This window comes from Anas platyrhynchos, chromosome 19, assembly GCF_047663525.1.
Source record: "Anas platyrhynchos isolate ZD024472 breed Pekin duck chromosome 19, IASCAAS_PekinDuck_T2T, whole genome shotgun sequence".
Classification (NCBI taxonomy): Eukaryota; Metazoa; Chordata; class Aves; order Anseriformes; family Anatidae; genus Anas; species Anas platyrhynchos.
The window spans coordinates 15205734-15222460 of NC_092605.1; the positions used below are offsets into that span (position 1 = coordinate 15205734).

At 36.6% G+C, this 16727-nt stretch overlaps 1 long non-coding RNA gene across 2 annotated transcripts; it reads right to left on the reverse strand.

The window, feature by feature from the left end:
• Positions 1 to 293: 293 nt before the first annotated feature.
• Positions 294 to 13972, reverse strand: LOC139999061 (uncharacterized). Of its 2 annotated transcripts, XR_011804078.1 has the most exons (5): positions 13834 to 13972; positions 13208 to 13289; positions 9860 to 9932; positions 8304 to 8339; positions 294 to 420 (listed from the first exon to the last, which is right to left on the reverse strand). It is a non-coding gene; the product is annotated as an uncharacterized lncRNA (long non-coding RNA). The 2 variants fall into 2 exon arrangements; XR_011804077.1 differs by lacking the exon at positions 294 to 420 and having other exon boundaries at positions 7715 to 8339.
• Between the last annotated feature and the right edge of the window lie 2755 nt (positions 13973 to 16727).

Genomic DNA, 16727 nt, shown 5'->3' on the forward strand with positions numbered 1-16727 from the left:
TAGAAAATCGAGGTACCAGCTTGTTTAAATGAAGCAAACACTGACAAATAGAAAAACCTTTTTAAGTATGGGTAGGACTAAGGGAAGATTCTTTCAAGAAACATGCTTAAAAATGATTGCAAAAACAAACAAACAACAACAAAAAAGCAAACAACAAAAAACCCATCCTGTTCACAATTTTATGTTTGACTTTTACACATCATTAAAAATTTTCCACTTGAAAGATGAGAAGTGTCAAATTAAACCATAACAGTCTGCAAGTACATAAATACTGAATCCGTATGTGCAGATACAACAAATACATTAAAAAATACACAACTTCAGAAACTTGTAAAATCTGTGGTTGTTTTTGTTTTTATGGCCCAGGCTTAGTTTGTACGGGAAAGGAGAAGCCATTTTTCTCTGTCCATTATTTACCTCCTAAAAGAAAGAGAAGAGATACATGGTTTGGGGGTACTGTAAATACGGTAAGAAATTACTACATTCTAAACAAATCAAACGGCTTCTGTGCAGAACTAACTCACTAATCTGACTAGTCCTGTGAGGTGCCTCAAAATAGCAAAGCCTTTTCAGCCTGTTTCATTTTCATGACAGATTTTGTGCTTCAAATACCTTCCTATACTTCACACTTCACAGATTTTGCAGAACTTTGCACCTTCTTCAGGCATTGAAGAAGCAGGTACAATTCGTTCCCTTTTAGATATTTCTTGGCTTTAACTAGCTATTGAAGACAGATTCTGTAAACAGTGTGGGCATGAAGAAGGAAAGGGCTTAAAGAAGGCAGGGCAGGGAGGAAGAGAGTAATGGTTCTGGAAATGCTTCCTTGTATGACGACAGCAGCTTCCTTTCTGTAACTGCCATATTAATCATAAGATTTAATTTAATAAAGCCTTGATAGTATATGTGGAAAAATAAGGATTACATCATAACTTTTATTGCGGCACAAGAAGCAAGAACCTTAGCTTAGCTGGAAGGAGGGAGAGCAAAGTCTTGCTCTTCTTCTTTTGAAAGAAGAAAAAAAAAGATTCTGGAGGTGAAAAGCCCTACTCTGTTTTAAGATAACACCTAAATTTGGAACTTTTCACATAGTATAATAGTGGTAGATTCAGATCCTGAACAGAGGAAGATTTAGGAACAGCTTAAAAACCAGCTTGTTAGAATGTTCTGATGCACACCACAGACTGCTTTTCTGACAGGGTTGCAGACTGTTACTTCACTACCAGCAGTTTTCTAAAGCTGCAAAAAAAATTTGGCTTTTGAATTGGCCAAATTCCATTTAATGTGAGTAACTCACACAGAAAATGGAATACCAGCCATTTTTATTCATTAATTAAATGAAAGACTTAATCAAAAAAATCTTACGTTATCTGCCTTGAAACATCGGAACTGTAGCAAGACGGTTAATACCAGTACTGGTGACAGTGTGATGTGTCACTGGTTCCTTTTTAGGGTAATTTTGACAAAATAAAGAAATCAGAATTATTAGAAGATTGGAAATTATTTTTTCTCTCCCTTCAGGGGGAATAAATTGAATCACTCTGCCAGCAGTTCTCATTTAATTTCTAAAAAGATTTGATGCCCTAAATTTTGTTGGTGAGCTGTGAATAATTTATGAACCTTATTTATCCTGTGCTTTCTCATGTAAATGGCCATCCGCCCACAGTTTCCTCTGAATTGGATTCTAACCAGATTATCCTTGTTCTTTCTAATTTATTGAGCTAGCATGTAATGTATTTATATAAAATTAGTAATTTAACTACTTCCTTGATGAAAAACATAGCTGCTGTAATTTAATTATGAGTTTTAATCAGGGGAAAAAAGAACGACCTTTCTAAATGCTAAGGAGCTAGTTTTATTCCTTAGTATCTTTGTAAGATTACAAATCAATTTGATTTAATTAAGCCATATGTTGGAAATATGTTGTTGATCACTAAGTATTTATTTTCTAAAACCTTAAAAGAGCATTTAATAAATTAATTTTCAAAACAAAAGGGTTGTTTTCTTTGAGTAAATTTTGTTGGAAAGCTTAGCATCTGTTTCACAGAAAAAAAAAAAAAAGGTTGGCTTTTTCTTTTGAAACATAGCTTCGTTGTTATTGTTGTTTAATATTTTTTAAAACCTCTGCAGGAGTGATATTTACTTTTTTAGCCATGTTAATGAGATAGCACAAAGCTTCTAGTCTTATGGAAATTTGTTGTAATATTCTAACAACCACCTTTTTATGGCACCCAGAAGTCTGTCACGTGAAGGTTGTTCTTTCATAGGATCTGAATTAATTTCAGGGTAAAGTGCTATCTTGTTTATTGCTCCTTTATTTATTCCTTCCCACCTCCTCCTAACTCTTACAGGACTATGCTTAGATTCAGAGTCACTGCAGCTAAAGTGAAATGGCAAGAAAGACTGTTCAAAGGGTTTTTTTGTTTGTTTGGTTTTGGTTTTTTTGTTTGTTTGTCTCGCTGTCTGTTTGTTTGTTTGTTCCCATATTCTCCTAGTGAATTTAGGAGCCAAACTCAACGCTTAAGAGTATTAGTTAAGGGGTTAAATTTTCCACCTGTCTTATCAATATAGAATGGTTTGTATTGGAAGGGACCTTAAAGATCATCATGTTTGATCCCCTACCATGGGCTGGGATACCCTCTGCTGGACTAGGTTGCTCAAAGCCCCATCCAACCTGGTCTTGGGCACTTCCAGGGGCATCCCATCCACAGCTTCTTAGAGCAACCTGTTCCAGTGCCTCACCACCATTAGAATAAATAATTTCTTCCTAGTACCTAATCTAAATGTACCTTTTTTTTAAATTTGAAACCATTACCCCGTGTCCCCTTCACTGTACACTGCCTGATAAAGAGTCTCTTCCCAGCTTTACTGTAGGCCCCATTTAGGTAATGGAAGGCCACTGTAAGGTCCCCCCAGACCCTTCTCTTCTTTAGGCTCAACAACCCCAACTCCCTCAGCCTGTCTTCATAGGAGAGGTGCTTCCTGCTCAGGGCTGTTCCCAACACATTCTCAGAGAAGGACTAGTGTGTTTACAAAATAATGTATTTAATTTGTAAAGTTAGTAATAGCAATTAAAAATAATGATGCTAACAACTGATTGAGTAATACCAATTAAAAATTTCAGGAAAACTGAGGAAATGTCTCCCTTCCCTCTTTCTGTTTCCATTTTTGCAGGCCTCTTCCTCACTTTTTTGTTTGTTTGTTTGTTTGTCTGGCACAGGAACTCTGTTGCATTCTCAGAAATTTTAATATTAACACTTCAAAGGACTGTGCCTGCTGCAGAGCACTGGAGGTTCTTTTTTTTTCTTTGTTGCCATTGCTAGGCAACATGCTAATGACTAATCATGCTCTATTTTGTTAGTAACGAATGAACAAGACTCCCACAAATGTCAGAAATGAATAAACAAATTTCCTCTATATCATTTTTAATAGGAAGAGTTGATGAGAATGGGTCAAAAACCTTGCTGAAAAAGAATACAAAGGGGAAGAGCTATTCATACAGGCAGGCAACTGGACAGCTGACATCTTCTTACTCATGCCTATGAAATTTGTAGATTATGTACTTCTAGTAAGGCATGGATGTCAATTGCTGGTAGGCACAGAAAACTACTAGCTTAGTAGAGTTGTAGTTAGAGTCCAACTAATATTCAGCTCATTGTGGTTTGCATTTTTTTAAAAATGTGTGTATGTGAAAGAAAGAAAGAAAGTGAACCCTCAAAATGAACCCTACATGAGGAAAAGATGCAAGTAGTTAGGGAATTTAGAACAGAGCAAATGCAGAAGCATTAATAAATGCAGTTTGTTGTGAAGAAAAAATAAGAGCCTGGAGAATCATCAATACTACAAAGCATCTCTATAAGATAGCCTCTATTATTTCCACTCCTCAGAAGCAGTCTGGTTAGATGATCTGTCACAAACTTATAGGTGTTTATGTTTGGCTTTGGAATCACATTCCTGACCATTGTGCCTAGCAGCCTTCCCTCTTCCCATTCCCATACTTAGAGAGGCATCATTGTTCTTATTTTATGTGTGGTGTAAGTCTACAAGGTTTGGAGGAAAAAGAAAGGGTGAAATAAGCACTTCCACAGTATATGTTCCTCCCACTTCTTTGCTTTGGGATACATCTCTGCTGAAGATTCCTGGTATTTTGTCTTTTGTGTTCTGGGAATCAGCAAATTTGTTGCTCTAATTTGATGGCCCTCACCTTTTCTGTTCAGGTTTATGTGCTGGCAGCCTGAGCAAAGAAAAAATCAGGCTTCACCCCTGGATGGCTTCAGGCAAAGTACTGCTAACCTGTGGACATCAAAATAATTTTTTCTACAGTGTCCAACAAGCCTTGGTTCAGATGAGGCAGGATCTAAAAGCTAAAGCTGTTGCTTCTTAAATTTATTCCTTATGCCAAAAGATCACTCCTCTTCTGCCTACATCCTTGGCTCCTTGAACATACTACAATATTCTTTTTTTTTTTTTTTCTTTGCTATTCATTATTGTTCCTTGTGTAGCTTTCTGTCTGAGAAAGTCCTCAGTAGATTGTTGTATGGCTTAGTGTGTCTGCCACTACATTTTACTGTTTCTCAAATGTTTTAGCAGATCTAGCGGGAATGGTGTATGAAATAAAATAACCAATGAAATAAACACTTCATTTGAAGTGCTTGTTAAATCATATACTGCACTACTTTGGCACTAATCCGAAGATATTTGAAGCACCACTATAGCTAGGCAGACACTGCTCGAGTTTTTTACTAAACAGATTTTTATATTTTGTTGCTTACTTTGCAGCAGTCATGAAATATTGTGCTTGTACTCAAGCTTTGTGTTGGTGCTGTGACTTGTAATAAAATAAAACCAGAAACGTGTGACAAAAGCATGTGTGCTGAGGATTGAATTTCCATTTCTTAAAGGATTTCAGGGCACTAATGTTTGGCTTTGTGCTTATTAAGAACAAAAGAAACAAAAATTTAAGGGGAAGAATACTGGAGGAGATAAAGTATTTTTGACAGACTACGTTTAATCAAATTGGAAGCAAATGTACTTTTTCAGTATAATGTTATTCCATCCTTCATGTAATATATTATTAAAACAGGAAAAATGTCTAATCATAATCTATGTGAAGATTAAAACTCTATTAATGGATCAATACCCGTATCTTGTTCTCAAATAGCTGTCTTTGCCTTTACTTCTATTAAAACTTTGGATGCATGCTGTATAAGCTGTCCTTGGAGAACTCTATTTTAAAAGGTGCTTGCAAATGGCACATGTCCGGTGCTTCAGAAAATAGCAAAAATTAGAAGATATGCCTCAACTCTCAAGGAATGTGTTGGAGATAGCAACTGGCAAGCTGATTTTTAAAAGGTGGATGTAGGGGTGGGAGGCGGAGAGTAGTTTTTGTGTACAATATGCAACTGTAGCTAAACTTTGCCTGGATTAATTTTTCTTTTTCTGTTTTTTTTTTTTTTTTTTTTTCTTTTCTTTAGCCTTGGAGAAATGAAATTTCACTGAAGCTGACCTTTTATGGAAATAATATAGACTTGGTATATTTTCTTTACCAAGGAACGCCTGAGATAAAAAATGTGCAACCTGTTTGATATGGCTCTTGGTTCTTTAAAGTTATATGGGACACAAAAGGCTTTTATTTATTTTGGTGGTTCATTCTCCGAAAGTTGTTTCTGACTACTTAAATCAGTCTACTGAAAGGGAGTGTTTTGCAGTGAAGCTATCTGAGGTCATCTTGCAATATCGGTTAATTTACTAGTTTCACCATGTGAAACTTCTGTCTTCTGGACCAGACATACTGCAACATGCATTTGTGTTCCAAATGACAAGTTGTATGCCATGAGATGTCATGTTCTTAAATCTGGCATGGTCCTTTAACACAAGCAAAAAAGATCATTGCAATATGCTTCACAGACTTAAAGCTTAATGGTAAAGTGCTCTGCAATGCATTTTATTATAATAGCATAGTCAAAGTCAAACAGAAGATAAGTGCTAGACGATGAGGAGGCTGTGAGGAATATTATCTGGGAAACCGCCGTTGTGCTTAAGGAAGGCCACCAAAAACAGTGTTTTGTTTGTGACTTTCATCAGCTCGATAGGAGTTTGAAAATTTATTAGCTAACGAAACTTAGTGATAGAAGGATGCTCCTTGTTTCAATCAAATATCTGGCTGGAATCTACAGTCCTCTTACGAAACTCAGGTCTTATCCTGAGTGTTTGTTATATTTACAATTTCCTTTCAAGTTGGTAGCCAGGACTGCCAAAATCCAAGAAATCTTTCTGCTTCTTAGTTAAAGTTATTTTGTATGTTAAGATATACTATCTTAGCTGATAGTATTTCTCAACAGCTATTGTCTAGCCATCTCAAACTGAAAGCTAAGGCATAGAACAGTGATGTCAGTGTTCTGTAGTTGATATCAGACAGAGGTCATCATTGTTGTACCCTTAATCAGTGTGAATTACAGACCAAATCCAGGCTACTGTCTGTTGGCTGGCTGCCCTTTCCTTTGTGGAATATTGCAAATGACTGTTGGATAGCACTGGATATCCCTTTCTCTGGCTGCGACCTAGATGGCCCATGGGTCTGAACTATTGCTGCTACTCGATTAAGAGGAAGAAGGCGTGGGATGTACTGGGATTTTGAGGCGGTTCCAGGACAGTGAATCAGTCCTTATGGATAAGGGACTGAATTGCTCTTGTTCAACCCCTAAGCTGCAGATTTCACTTCAATATTTCAATTTTTCTTATTTGTATAAATAATTGCTTTAAAAAACAAACACTTCAAAAAATAGATCTTTGGCACGTTTGTTGCACAAAAGGACGTAGTCGTGCAGTACTTTGTGCTTTCTTTCAATCTTAAAATAGAAATACTTATTTTTAGACACTCCCGTAGTAGCATTTCCTAGTAGATTCTCTTCCACTTGCCTGTCATTCTGCAAGCTCCCCTCTGTTAAAACATTTTTTTTTTCCCGTCTCTCTCTTTGTTATAGAATGCAACTGATAAGGAAGCTTCTGGTTTCCCTATTTGCTTTAGTGCTGAAACTGCATCTCAGAGAGTCTGTCAGGAGTTTACCAGCTTGGATATTATACTAAAACAGTATCTTCATTTAAAATGAATGATAAACCTGACACAGATGTTTACAGGATCCTTCTTCAATATGTTATCCACAGCTGGGAAAAAAAATGGAAAGACTAGGGAATGTGCAGAGACCAACAGGAAAAGCTTGGGCTGATGACAGCTTCTCAGGGCAGCACAGGGCAGCAGAATGAAGGATTGATGACTTGTTAAGAAGATGAATTTGGTAATAATTCAATGGTGGGAAAGAGTGTAAGGTGCACTGGAGCCAAGCCAGCTGCTTGCAGCTGACTTCAGCTGGCTCTTAGCCCAGAGCAGAGCAAAGGAGTGCTTGTCACTGTTAGCTTATGTATGGTAAATAGAGTTCTACAGGTGTGACAAAAGAGATTCATAGTCAATCTGCTCATGCACAGAAGACTTTAAAAAGTAGCATTTTTTAGATAAAATATTTTCAGATTGAAGACTTCATAAAGAAATTTCCAAAGACTTATTTTCTCAGAATAGCTAGCACCTCAAGAGCTTGGATTTATGAAACCATGTGCTTAACTAGATACACCTTGGTGACTGAGCACACTGAAAAAGTTTCTTATTTCCCTGCAAGAAAGGAATAAAAGTTGATCACGTTTTAAAGACTCACACAGTTTAGAATTTCTCATCACATGGCCAGGTAGATTTTTCAGATTTTTCTGGAAGCTTCTTTGTTGTAGCTGCATTCTCCTAAACAATTTGCTGCACAGCAGTATATTTGGAGGAACTGCCTAATTATGTCTGAATTTCTAAACAATTGCTAAGCATCAGACTACTCCTTGCAACATGGTCAACTACTTAAAAACCCTAATGCTACTGGTCTCTCAAATGGACTCAGTGATTGTGCATGGAAAGGTGTTAAAAGTAAAGCTACAAAACCACCATGAAGGTAGACTGAATTTCCTTTTAGTGTTGATGCTGAAATTTGGGCTTTCTCTAGTTCATGTGGTAGTCTCATGCCCTTAGTTTCTTATTTTGCATGAGCCCAGGGAGATCTCCATCTGCACTTGCTAAGTGCAGCTTGCAGTGTTGCATGTTATTTCCACCGTTCCCGTTGCATTTCAGTGCAGTTGGAAATGCTTCAGCCATAAAGGGGAATGTGCTGCTCAGCCAAGCTGCTGGTAGGTGGCAATGTGCTGCCCAGAAAAGCATCTCCTGTGCAGAAAGCTAAGCAGCATTATCATCTGTCTGCCAATATTCTCCTCCTCACCTGCTATTCCACCTGATGATTTATTCCACCCCAAACCTGAGGGATGTAAACACACAAGGACAAAAAATAAGAATAAGGAAGGCTGCAAGTTTGTAGCAAAACAATAACTTCAATTACAAAAACAATGAAAAAATGTCATTTTCCTTCAGATTTTTACTATAAGTACTCCTCTTCTATGAAATAATAAACATGTTGGTCAAAACAACAGTGAGAAAGCAGAGTAATAGAATTAGGTTTGCAAGGAAGTGACACACTTTTATCCTGTGCTTTTCTATTCTTTGTTTAAATCAAATATCAGCAAGAACCTGCTTATAAAAAACAAATGATGTTGTTATCATCTGGAGGAAGAATGGACTTTATGGGTTTGGGCTTCAGTACTGAGCCCTTGATACCACTTAGGGGAACATAGAATTTCCCTTTCCTTTAATCAGAAATTCACCTATGATTGCCCATGGTTTGATAATGGGACAACGCCATAAAGGTTATACAGCACTTCAATTCTCCCCAGGATCCTTGTGTGGTCAGTGGAGACAGAGGGCTGTCTAGAAACTAAACTAGAGCAGAAACTGTTTTCAGATACAATGCCAAAGGAGGATCTGCCCCCTCTCCTCTCATCTGTCATGGATGTACCCAGCCTCACCTCCTCTTTCAATACCATTTGATTAAAAATGGGAAGTATTCTCCTGTTGTTTTTCTCCCTATATATATAAATTATGCACTGTCTTAAAGTTGTATCTATTAAGTTTAGTTATTTAGGTGTACTGAAGTTTTTAACTCTTGTGTTTTCATTTCTTTTTAAAAATTTAATGAGAAGTAATTTAATTGATAAGTGCTGCTGTATCACTGATGCACTGCTATGACACAAAGAGATTTGTTCAAATTAAGCTTAATGAGTTGGCATATTGAAAACTATTTATATATTTATTTAAAAGCTTCCTACAGTGTAACTCTGCAATTTATTGAGGAATCAATATTTTATTAATTTCAATACAGACCATCTTTTTGGTATGCTAGGGCACGTATAACATCTTTTTTTTTTTTTTTTTAAGACCATAGTTGAAATTTTTGTAGTTTTGTTCAAAGAGTGATTACATTTGAAGTTTACAGAGTAACACCTGGCACTACAACTGTTCTCATATCCATAAGGTTAGGTAAGGTTATTCTCCATTTGGCTAACTGAGATTAAGAGGACAGACTTATTTAAAAAAGTTCTTTAGTCATTGTTTACTAAGGCAGATGCTGACCATATGTACCAGAAAGCAGTTAGACTGCAATCAACCTTTCAGAAACCAGGGTGTGGTTTTCACTAAAAGAATGAGAATTTTGCTTTTCAAGAGAACTAAGCTGGAGATGTAACAGGACAGAGCTCCTTTTTATTGTTAGGGTTGTTTTTGCTTTGTTGTTTGCTTTTAGTATTATTTGTGCTTTCCCTGGATAGTTTTCAGTGAACATGCTTCTTGACAATAAGCTACTTCACAGTCCAAGAAAGTATAAAAATATAGTCAAGTGAAATAGAAATCCATTCATTTCTACTAGTGGGCAGCATTAGAACTCACCTTTGTTAGTGTAATTCTGTTCATCTTTACTGCATGACTAAGGTCTGTCTTCTTTCGTAACCCCAGTTGTCAGCTGAGAATCAAGAAAATCATATTACTTTCCCTGAAATTCTCCAGAATCCTTGACAAAGAAAAGATTCTACAGTTTTAATGTTGCATTTGCTTTTCTCAATGTAATGCCACTTTACATTGGGTGTCAGAGAAGGGAATCTACACGTGTGTATCTGCTTTCACTTGTGATATGGCATGATGTAAGCTTATCAATACTGAATTAGCTTAAATACTGTTGTTTTAGAAGAAGAAAAAAAAAAGACCATTCTAGTAATTTTATTTGTTTATTAAATGCTACTCTTGCATAAAATGATGTAATGGATCTCAATAGAAAGAGAAGAGGAGGCTCAGGGGTGACCTTATTGCTATGTATAAGTACATTAAAGGAGGCTGTAGAGAGGTGGGGGTTGGCCTGTTCTCCCATGTGCCTGGTGACAGGACGAGGGGGAATGGGCTAAAGTTACGCCAGGGGAGTTTTAGGTTAGATGTTAGGAAGAATTTCTTTACTGAAAGGGTTGTGAGGCACTGGAACGGGCTGCCCAGGGAGGTGGTGGAGTCACCATCCCTGGAAGTCTTCAAAAGACGTTTAGATGTAGAGCTTAGGGATATGGTTTAGTGGGGACTGTTAGTGTTAGGTTAGAGGTTGGACTCGATGATCTTGAGGTCTCTTCCAACCTAGAAATTCTGTGATTCTGTGATCTCAATCATTAGAGCTAGTTAACACTGTGGTCTCTAATAAAAAGAGAGAGATTACATTCGAAAGTGCCTCAACACTTGAATTTTTTCTTTTTATTATTAAAACAAACAAACAAACAAAAAACCACCATTACCAAAGACTTTGGCAACAGTAATGATTAAATATTTGCTTCCTTCTTTGCTGTATCAAGACTCTATGGTCACATATTACTGTTGTTGTATTTATGGAAGAAGAGCGATGAGATATCTACATAGAAAACATACTGGGCAAGTTACTGAAGCAGATCATTGCAGCTTACTTTGGGTATCAGATAAACTTGTGAACAGGCCAGTGTGGACTTAGAGATTGTGAAACTAAGAACTACATGGGAATGTCCACATAGAGACTACAGAGTAGGTATCAAACCCAAACCACAAGCAAACTACTCTAGAAAAAATGCCAAGTCTCCATACAGAGAAATGAAATTGGGCCTATATATCACCCTACCACTCAGACATTGGTTCACTCCCTGGAGATGTAGCATAAATGTAGTCTTATTGCATGATTTCTGTTGGGTACTTTAATGGTACTGGGATTTATTAGATGTTGGGGTAGTTAATGTCGGACCCAACAGATTGCTTTGTGGTTGGATTATCATCAACTGTCTCTGACTGGCTTCCAAAGTATCCTAACCACTGTCTCCCTTTCTTTAGAGCTGTGTCATGTCTCTAAGTATTCTAAGCAGAGGGTTAACTCTGGCAATGTTCTATTTCATTGTGGTAATAATGAAATTTAAGCCCAGGTATTCTGTTTGATTTAATTTAATTTCTATGACATACATACGGGTTTCATGAGGTGACTGGATATAGCTAGTATACATATGCAAAATGGTAACACAAGATTTTAAGAATGAAGACTAAGCAAACACTATTTTAAAAAATGTATTTCGAATGGGACAAACTCTATTAAAAAAAAAAAAAAAAAAGTATTCAGAATGGATTTTGCAGCTCCAGAGATACAGCATGTACAGTTGAAGAACAGCTATCCTTCTGTCATACAGCCCCTGAAAGCACCACAATGCTGTCCTCATGTTTCTATTCAGACATGAGAATACAGGAATACTCTTCTGGAGGAACATCTCCATAGATAAAGTAACAGTTCATTGTGCTCAGGAATATGCAGCATTGTCCATGAAAAACTTAATGGGCACAATCAGCTTCTATAGTGTTTTCCAAGACCTGTTCATTTGGCTCTGAAAACTAGTTCAAAAGGATGAAGCTCAGGATATTCTGCTTCGGATTAATTTCTTGCATACATAAGCAGCTGGAATCTTAAAAATAGTTTTCATAATCTTCAGTGGATTTCTGGCTACACCAGCCAAATTCTACAAACTAACATTAAGTATTTGTAGAAAATAGGCTCATTTCATATGGAATAAATGGAATTTTAAGTCTTCACAATTATTACACTGATAAAAATTATGAAAGTGGCAGACTTTTCCTCACTTGGAGTAGTTGTTCTCTTTTTGACCAGCTTTTCTCTGTTTTACTTTAAAATTTCAGTTCTTCAAACTAGCCTTCTCTCTGTTCCCAAGCTACTCTTGCTCTATCTTCTGTTTTTGTAACTTAGTTTGAAACAATAGCTTCTTCTCTACTTAGTCATAACAGAATATTGCTGATGCATCATTATGGATGCATATCGTGTACCATGTGAACCTTAAAGAAGGTGTAGTTGGTGCACAGTGGCATGTCCTTCTGTGGGAAAGAGCAGGTTCAGGGGAAGGTTTGTCAAGTTCCAGTTCTTGCTTACACCTAGATACTTAATGTAATTGGACTTTTCGTTATTGGCCAACACAGAACATCCACCTGTTTTTATGAACCAACAACAAATATGCCTTGTTTTTGTATTGGTGTTTGTTTTCACAGCTCTTCTAGATGCTTTTGTTATCTCTGATGTCTGGGCTTGTGCATCTACTACTGCTTAGCAAGTAAGTGCAGATATTGTACTTTATCTTGAGAAGCTGGCAACATCTAAGAATTTAGGGCTTTGTATCAAAGCCTCTGTCAGAAACACTCTTTTTCTCCTCTTCTTAGTCTGATCTCTTAGTAATAAGTATTGAAGACAAGAAGAACTACTGTGAGCCTAAGAGAAATTACTTTGTGTGCCATGAGGGAAAAAATTAAAGTCAGGGCATGTAATCTGCTCTGCTTTTAAAAATGACTAAGGGAGATGAGTGCTTCTTGACTTGAAATGAGCAGTCATGACACCTGGAAGGTAACAGAGATGTTAGGAATTCTGCTGACAACTTGGATAAATGTGCCAGAAACATTTTTTTATTTTTTTTTTAACTCAGAATGAATACTAATGATGGATGAATGGGAGAAGTGGGGACACAGTTCCTCTGGCTACTGTCAGCCTGTGCTTCAGTGAAACGTACAATAAGGCAGCATTTGAACTGGTGACAAGATAATTAAATCTGTCAACTGCTTGTGATTGAGTTTATCAACAGGTCATTCACCTTTAGTTTCACCTCTCAGAAATGTTGGTGCATGATGTCACTTAGTTTGGTATATCCCCAGGATTTCATCAAAAAGACATGCCCAAGTGACTGTTTTTCTTACCTTTCTGTTTCTTCAAATTCTTCCATGTCAGTGTGAGTAGAATAGATGTGATTGGAGGGACTCTGAGGTCAACAGGTTGAATCTGAGAAGAAAGAAAAAAGATGAAGGAAAGAAGGAAAAATGACTTTAAGTGTAATATTTGAAACAATAATGCAGTTTCATTATGTTCTTTTTCAAGACCAGTTCCTTTCAGTTTGGGACCACAGGATGCGCTTCTGGGAAGTATGTTAACAACTTAAAAAGCTGTCAGCATAGTTGTCAGCAGAATTTGCACACTGATTAAGTAAGCAGATTTTTCTACCATGATGGTAGGGGTGCTGTAGTTATAAGTATTCCTTGCATTCCTCAGAAGCACACATTCTGACTTCTATATAATCAGACTAACTGATTTTTTGATACTTGCCTAAGGAAAAAGACCCAAGCAGAAAACCAACCACAAAAACAGTTCTCTTTTGAGAACTTGTAAAAAGTGATTTTGTTCTATATAAGTATTATATTCATTCCTACCAAAAGGTCCATTGCCATGATCTAATATTTTTCCTTGTTTATTCTCATAACAGGGAAATTAAATTATTGTATAAATCAAAATGAACCAATGCTGAAACTCATACACAAACATAAGTTACCTCAGTGCAGGGAAAACTGTTGTTCTCTCGTACTGGAAGAAATTTAGTACTGTAGAAATGACTGTAAAATTATTTTGCCAAGACTTGATGAAATGTTCTTTTTCCTAGCTCGATCAACTTGTCACTTGCAGCAGAGCTTGGTAAACCATTCTCTACAGATCTGGAAAAAAAAGGAAAAAAAAAGAACAAATGTTGCATACCTTCAAACACAGCTAATTCTTCCATTAATGAAATCATCAATGAAAAAAAGATAATAATTGAAAGGACTCCCAGAGAGTCTTTTCAGGGTTTTCTGTCCTTTCATGAAAGTTCCTTATCCTCTTCAAAAATCTCTGAAAAATGGAAAAAATGGGGGTTGTTTTTTCATTGCCTTTTGTTTGTATTTTTTTTTGTTGTTGTTGGTTTGGTTTCATTTTTTGTTTGTTTGTTTTTATTTTTGTTATCTTTAAATTTGTTTTTAGTTGTAGAATGCATGGAATTTTATTGCATTCAGGCTGCTTTGGATGAAGAGGAAATAAAGAATGGTTGTCAGTTAATGAAGTAAATGAGGTCTAAGAATTTTAACAGGATTTATTTATTGCTAAACTATTTCTTGGACTCTGCAATTTCTGAGCCAACTACCTTAGATAAAAGCAAAAACCAAAAAGGTTGGATACCCATAAAACACTGACTGAGGTTAAATACCATAAACTCATAAAGATATTTTAATCTTCTCATAACTCCTTACCTTTTACTGCTGGTGATATCATCCAGATTTTTTAGTTCCACATGGAAGTTCTCTACTAGTCAGTATATTCACATTTTAGGGAACTGGAGAAAAGCCACAATGCTTCGTTGAAAATGTGCTACCACTCATGGAACACACTGCAGACCAAAACCTCATGATGGCTGAAGGTCTCTATCATGTGTGCGACTGTTCTGATTTTTGTCTGTACTTCATGATGTACTGGGTGGTTTGTTTTAAACCAAGCACTCATTATAGTTAGCTCTATGAAATCAAGTACATTTAGGAAGTATATTAAAACAAAGAACATGTCTTGAAGCACACTACATGATTGTTAGAATAGAGGAACTCAGTGAGAATCATTCATCACAAGAGTCATCAGGCCATCATTACAAACTGTGATTCAAAGGCTTTCGTGAGAGAGAGATTAAGACTACACGTTAATAAAAGTGATATCAAAATCACAGGAGACAATGATTTATTTTCCTCCTTCTAATATATATACATTCTATTCTCTGAGATCCTACAGACAGTAGGCAAGAGGACTAATTAAAAAATATTTTTAGAAAGTATAATGCTTTAAGATGTCAAAGAAACATTTAGCCCTCAGAAGAGAAACTGCTGTCACCTTAAAAAAATAAAAGATTACTCTTTCTAAGTGCATCTACAATACTTTACAATAAATACTTTACAGTATTTCATCCTGGTCTCGTCGTATTGTCTATTTAAGTTGCCCAAGAGTTTCTGCAATAAAATCCTATTTGTGACAGTTAGGAGCTTTTATCTTTTTTAGACTAAAGTTTTTCATGCTGTAGATCTGACTTGGAGATCTGAAGTATTTCAGCGAAAATAGTAAAGGATTTAAAAAAAGTTCTAAAGAAAAAAAAATGTACTCCTGCAATATAAACTTACAGTAAGACTAGGAGTCAGATACAAGGTCAGCAGGAAACCAAGTGCACCCATGACACTGGGATAATATTAAGAATTGAATTGAAATGTGATGACATTCAAAGAGGAGTTTCGGAAAAGGGGACTGGAACTTTTACTGGAAACCTGAATCAGAACTGTGAGGGGTTTTCTCATTTTTGTCTTACTCCATTGCCTAGAGACACTAAAGATTTTAAACTGTCCTATACAATATAGCACATGGTTAATTCAAATTCATCTGTATATCAGGTAACACAGTAATGTAGTCCAATAAAGAACCAGAAATCACTTCTTTAACTGATTACCCAACTGTGCTGGGTGTGAACTGAGGCTGTGGTCTGATAAAAAGGAGGCAAGAGCATCATACTGTTAGTTGTTGCATCTCAACTGTAAGAAAGTGTCTTACAACAGGAAAGCTTCAGATTCATAAATTTCTTCTGTTTAGGTTCTGAGCTAGTGTGAGTGATGCAGAACAACTTAAGTCAAATCAGATGAGTTTTAAGCCACTAATTGTGACAAGTTCTTTGTCATGTGTGGCTCGTCTCAAGAAAGAGATTAGTTAATGTTGAAAAACAATATAGAATAATATTTTAAATTTCCATTTATTTCCATTTAATTTTTCTAATTAGATTCTTGTCTCTAATTAGATTCTAATTGTATTATTCCCAGAGCCTGGAACAGAACTTTTATTTCTCTCAAAATTACATGTTTTCACCAATGAAGGCACAAAATCACTGGGCAAAGTGTCTCATTTTTATCTCACAAAATCACTGAATGGCTGAGGTTGGAAGGGACCTCTAGAAGTGATCTGGTCTAAACCCCTGCTCAAGATGGTTGCTTAGGACCACATCCAGAAGGCTTTTGAAGGTCTCCAAGGAAAGAGACCCCCCAACCTCTGTGGAGAACCTATGCCAGTGCTTTATCACCCTCACAGTAGAGAAGTGCTTCCTGATGCTCAGAGAGAAGCCCCTGTGTTCCTGTGTTCCCGTTTGTGCCCATTACCTCTTTTTCTGGTGATGTGCCCATCACCTCTTTTTGTTTTTCATCACTTCTTTTTTTTTATTTCTTAAATCTGTTCTCACAGAAATGCAAATGACATCGCTTATTGTCTTGGCTCTGGCCAGCGGTCGGCCCCTTATCTAACATGGGGCAGCTTCAGGATTCTTCTCACAGAAGCCACCCCTATGCCCCCCACTACAAAAGCCTTGCCACTACACATACCTGGGACAGTTGATTTAAACCT